Source organism: Buceros rhinoceros, unplaced genomic scaffold (assembly GCF_000710305.1).
Source record: "Buceros rhinoceros silvestris isolate BGI_N320 unplaced genomic scaffold, ASM71030v1 scaffold3980, whole genome shotgun sequence".
In the NCBI taxonomy this organism is placed as follows: Eukaryota; Metazoa; Chordata; class Aves; order Bucerotiformes; family Bucerotidae; genus Buceros; species Buceros rhinoceros.
The window spans coordinates 95,360-100,765 of NW_010391156.1; positions in this window are offsets into that span (position 1 = coordinate 95,360).

The window sequence follows — 5,406 nt, forward strand, 5'->3', positions numbered from 1 at the left end:
GAAAAGGAAACAAAACTCATGGGCCCCAGCCACAAAGCTTGTCACTCTTATGAACAGTGTACGCCTTAGGTCTCCAGGTTTTGAAAAGCTTAAGGCAAAACCTCAAAAATCCTATAAAAGCAAGGCTGTCTATACTAGGTGAGTAGAAGAGGGAGGCAGGAGCCTTTAGGGAGAGAAAGAGAGAGAGCTTTGCAGTTCTCCTCCCAGGTGAAGGCAGGCAAAGCACAAAAAAAAAAAAGTGGGTAGGCTGTCAGGACCTGACATTAGCCCATGTCCTCTCCCTTCACTTCAGTTTTACAGCTGCTGGCACACCAGCAAAGCAAGGCTGCCCTGCTCCTTCCCGCCAAAGCATCAGCACAAGGTTTGCTGCCCACACTGTAACTTGTCAGCTGTGCCCAGGTCCTTGCCTCTCTTCTTGGAGGGGCACAGGAGGGGACAAGTACAGCACTAGAGCTGAGCGCAGACAGGAGCAGCTGTTTAACAGTCTGCTTTGATATTGTGGCATGGAGAAGCTGCCTGCCTTCAAGCCCTGGGCTTGCTGTCAGGGATGCCCTGGGGAGGCAGGGAGTCAGCCCTCGGCCAGACATCCTGAGGTGTAGGGTAGGTGGGAAAGTTGCCAAGCCACGACAGGATGTTAATTAAAAATAGTAATAAAGGTGACGGCATTAACACCTGCTCAGAGCTGATGGAACTGCTCAGTTTGTGGGGCAGGTACCCCAGCCAGCCAAGGATGTGCCACCTGAGCAGAAGGATGTGTAATGTCCCCTTCAAACACTGCAAAGGGGGGCATGAAAGACCCACACAGGAATCACAGTCCTCCACATTTCCCAGGACCTTACATACAAACCAAAACCCACCTCTGTAGCCTGACCCAGAAAACTGTTGTTCCCTGTCTTCCTTCACACTGCTGTACCGCTGCACGTTGCCTGCCCTCCCTCACAGAGGCAGGTGGGTGTCGGTGCCAGACCTGCCGCCTGCTCCTAGGCTTTGCATGATGGAGCGAGAGTTCAGGGCTGGAAAACCTGTGCTCAAACCAACCATTTGTGCTGTACCTCTGTTTCTCTGTGCGGAGGTAATATTTACATTCCTTTGTGAAACATCCAGACCCTCTAGAAGAAGTAGTGTTGCTCAGGACTGAGACATTAAAACAAAATAAATAGGTAAGGAGAACAGTAAACTAGCCTGGAGAAATGTTGACATTCCCAAGTACTCATTCAGACAAAGAAACACCTCCTGCCAACTGTTATCTCAGAGCTTCTCACAGGTGAGGGACATGGCAACACATCAGGTGGCTGTACAGACCAAAACCGAGGCAGATGCTCCAAGCCACAGGCCTCCAGGGGCCTCCTGCACGTGCCCACCCCAAAGTCTGGCTGGCTATTTTTCGGGAGACAAACACATACCCTTGCAGGGTGACCTTCAGCACACACAAGACAGGTGCTGCAGCAGTGGTCTGTGTGCTCAGACATGCACTGCCTGCTCCCTGGGTGTGAGGGAGCACCCTGGGCTCCTTGTTGCCTCCATGGGCTGGCTTCTCCCAGCGCTGATGCGATCCCTATCTGTTTCCCTACTGAGACAGACAAGCACTGCATGGCTCTGGTGTGACAGCTCTTTGACCTGCTTCCCCACAGAACCAAACTGCCAATGAGGTGTAGGGAGCCCCATGATGCTGGGGGCTAAGGCCGGTGAGATGGCATGGTGCTTTGGGAACAGCTGTGTTATTAATGAGGGACCAGAGCTACCCAGCTCAAGTCTGCCTGTGTTGCACTCCTCCCTGCAGGGATTGCTGCCAAGCGCGTCCCCCCCCCACCACCTTCCCTCTGGGCTACCGGCAGCACATTAAGAATCCATCTGAGAGCTGGGGCCACCACCCATCCCAACCCATTACTGATTTTCCCATCCAACCCAGCAGGAGTTTTCCAGTCCACACTGGATTTCCATGCTACCTGCCCTGCTCCATCATGCAGGGATGGAGTTCCTACATCCCGCCCTTTTTGAATGACTCATCTCTTTTCAGGTGCTTGGCGGTGCAGCCAGCACCAGTTGCTCCCCTGGCAAGGGGGCAGCTCCCCATGGCTTTCACCAGGCAAGCACTGCTGCATAAGCTGGAAACGCGGAGCTGATCAGCCAGGCTAGTGCTTTGCTATGCAGGGCTGCACTTCCCTGCTCAGCACCAGGCCACCTGCCCACCCTCTGGATCAGGGAGCAGCATGTTCCCACTGCTTTTATACCTGCATGACTTGAACTCCACGCTTCAGCGCTAGGACCCTCCACGCTCCTCCCTGACAAAGGAAACGCAGCTCTTGGCAGGCCCTTGTTATTTCAGCTAAGGCTCATCAACCATCCTTCTGTCACTAAATGCCTTATTATGCGCAATTAATGGACTGACGGAGAGCAGCTACAAAGTCATTCTCCCCATGAACCGATGGAGGCAGCTGGGTTACTTCTAGTGTCTTTCTAATGCTGGCAGCTTCATTACTAAATGCAGCTGTGCAAGGCGGGAGAGGGAGGGAAGGCAGGCAGGGACGATGAAGCAAACGAGTTCACTCAAATCCAGCAGTCGTGCCTTTCAAACAGCCCCAGGCACCACGGCAAAGAGCTTCCTGCTGTCCCTGGGGTCAGCACATCCCTTTGAGGGACATTCAGATGCTGGTCACCATCCACAATTACAGGCAATGGGTAGCTCCAGCCCTGCCCCATGCAGACAGGTCTTTACCTGTCTTTAACTTTTTATTATTATTATTAATAATACAACAAGAGGAAAGAGAGATAAGAGCAAACTGACAATGTAGGCTGAAACAGCTAATTTGACTGTAGCCAAACTGCACTCAGATGTGCAAAGCAAGAGAATGATATCCTCTCTCTGATCTCCCAAAGATCATCCTCTTAGATGTCACGATTGCATTTGAAAACAGTCTGATAGCACTTGAAGTCGGTGTCCCTTGACAATTAACCTGTATGTGCACACCCTGACTTCTTGCAGCAATACAGGTGTGTGTTTTCAACCACTACTAGACTCCCCGCGTACACAAGTGAGAACAAAAACTGTGTAGCAGAGGGTTCCTAAGCCAGACCCAGACAAAAGGACACGGGTCTCACTGGAGCATGGCACTGAATTAATCTGCCTTTAGTAATGCCTTATTGCCAAAAATAAGAGAGTTACAGCTGGCATTTATGCAATCAACTCTTCCACTGTGCTAAGACAGTTCCTAAGGACTGAGTGATAAGGAATTTGTAGCAGCTTACAAAAAAAAAAAAGGCAAGCAGCTTTTATGTATTTTAAGTCCCTCTACCTTATTTCCTCTATGCAGGAAGTCTGGTGCCCTTCTACCAAGAGACAACTGATTTTTTTTTTTTTTTTTGAGGATGGGAAGTACAAAAGAAGTAGATACATAAATTTTGGGGCCAAATTAATCTCTGAGTGAAATGGACCTAAGGCCTTTGAAGTAAAGGGCGAGGCAATTGCTTAGATTAATCCTAATGACCCAAGCCAGAACTCATGGACAATCTCTTGCAGGGTTTCCAGCTCTCGAGTAGACATAGCCTAAGCAGCTGTTACATTTTGGAAAGCAAAATGAAACCCCAAGGAGCTGCCTAAAAATAATTTACATCCGTCTAACAGTAAAACACTCTGCGTTGAATATTAACAAAGGGCTGGCGAACCTCTCACGACTACAGGTCTGAGGGATGCAAGTAGCTCTTCCTCTGCTCTGCTGGACTTAGACTAAAGACTGAGAAAGGGGGAAAGCCCCTTCTAAAACCTTTCAGTGAAACCCTCATTGAAGCCTGGCAGGAGCTAAGATGGCAAACATGGGCTCTTAGAGTAAAAGTTTCAAAATCAAAATAATGAAAACTTGCCTGAGAGAGGAAAGACAGTGCAAGTACTGCATGAGGGGGAAAAGCTATGCAGCAACATATCCACTCGAGGATCAGGTGATGAGGAGAGGAACCAGCAGCATGGCACAGTTCTGATGGGAAGCTGTAGCCTTCTTGCCCCTTCCTCTTCTGTGTGCACCCAGGAAATCCTCTCCTGTTTATGGAGGAGAGGAACCATCAATGAACCTCAGTCAACAACCTAGGGAAAATGACGAGGGTGAGCATCTTCCCAGGAGGTTTCAATGGTAATGTGCCCATCAAGAGCCAGACTTCACTCTCATGCTCAAGTGCACAGCAGCTCTCCAACATTGCCAGTCCCGCTTCCAGGATTGCTCCCAGTTATTTTGGCATGATCCAGGACACAAGCTGTCTGCCTGCGTGGTAGCATTATAACCCTAGCCCTCTTCTGCCTCCTGCTTCCCCTGCACCCCACCCATGTTTTATCTTTCCTCAACAGAGAGGACTTTCCACAGCACCACGTAAAAGAATAGCAAAGGGGGGTTCTGCAGATATAACCCAAAGGAGAACATGAGATGCTATTTTCCACTGTCAAGATGTCTGTTTAATACCATGCAAGCAGGGAGCATCTTCAAGGCTTTGTTGTTTCTTAAGCAGAGGGGGAAGCACTAAAGGTTGAATTTGAATGCTAAAAACATTTCTTTGAACTGGTGAGATTTACCAGTGTGCACATGGCTCCCAATACAGATGTACACTCAAAAAAAAAAAAAAAGAGAAAGAAAGCAGAAAACATATCTATTCCCGCTTGGTTTCTGTCACCATTTGATTCCACTGCACTGCAGTTTTACCAGGGAAATTATTGGGGGAAAGGGAATTAGATGGCATTTCCCTGACAGCAGCTTGTCAACCTGTTCTTTGAGTGTCAGGAAAAAGAGCTGCATCTCACATCTTTAAAGTGCCATTCTGCCACACCAGAAGGGGAAGATACACACCTGGCTTCCCTGAGGCCACATGCCCATCCCCTCTTCTCCCTCACCAGAGCTGCTGCTGGCGCACATTGCAAACCCACAGCCTGCATCCCCCCAGGCCCTTGGCTGCCCAGCCCCAGGCTGTCTCGTTTCTACTCAGTGCAACACCAACCAAAAGCTCACCACCAGCAGCTTCCAGGAGCCCTGCACCTCTTCAACCGATGGAGGAAGAGGCAGAAATTCTTGATGCTGTTATAACTCTTGATGCAGCATAAACTTTTGCCTTCCATACTGGCTTGGCCCTGGCTAGCACAGAGAGGAAATGGGAGTGAGATTCTCGGACATCCCACCTCTGCCTGACAACATGTCACATAGTGTGTAAGGGGAGAATAAGAAATGTTCCTGATAAGAACAACAGCATGAGGTTCCCCTGCTGCAAGAAGAGGCACACAGTCCTTAAGAGCCCTCTGGGACAACTCAGCACACCCCTTTTTATGGTGGGTCTTAGAGACGAGGCTCCATCTATCTTATCTGCAGCATACAGCGCTGACTCAAGCTTGCGATGCTCTGAGCTGATGGCTCCAGAGAGCCTGAGTATTTCAAA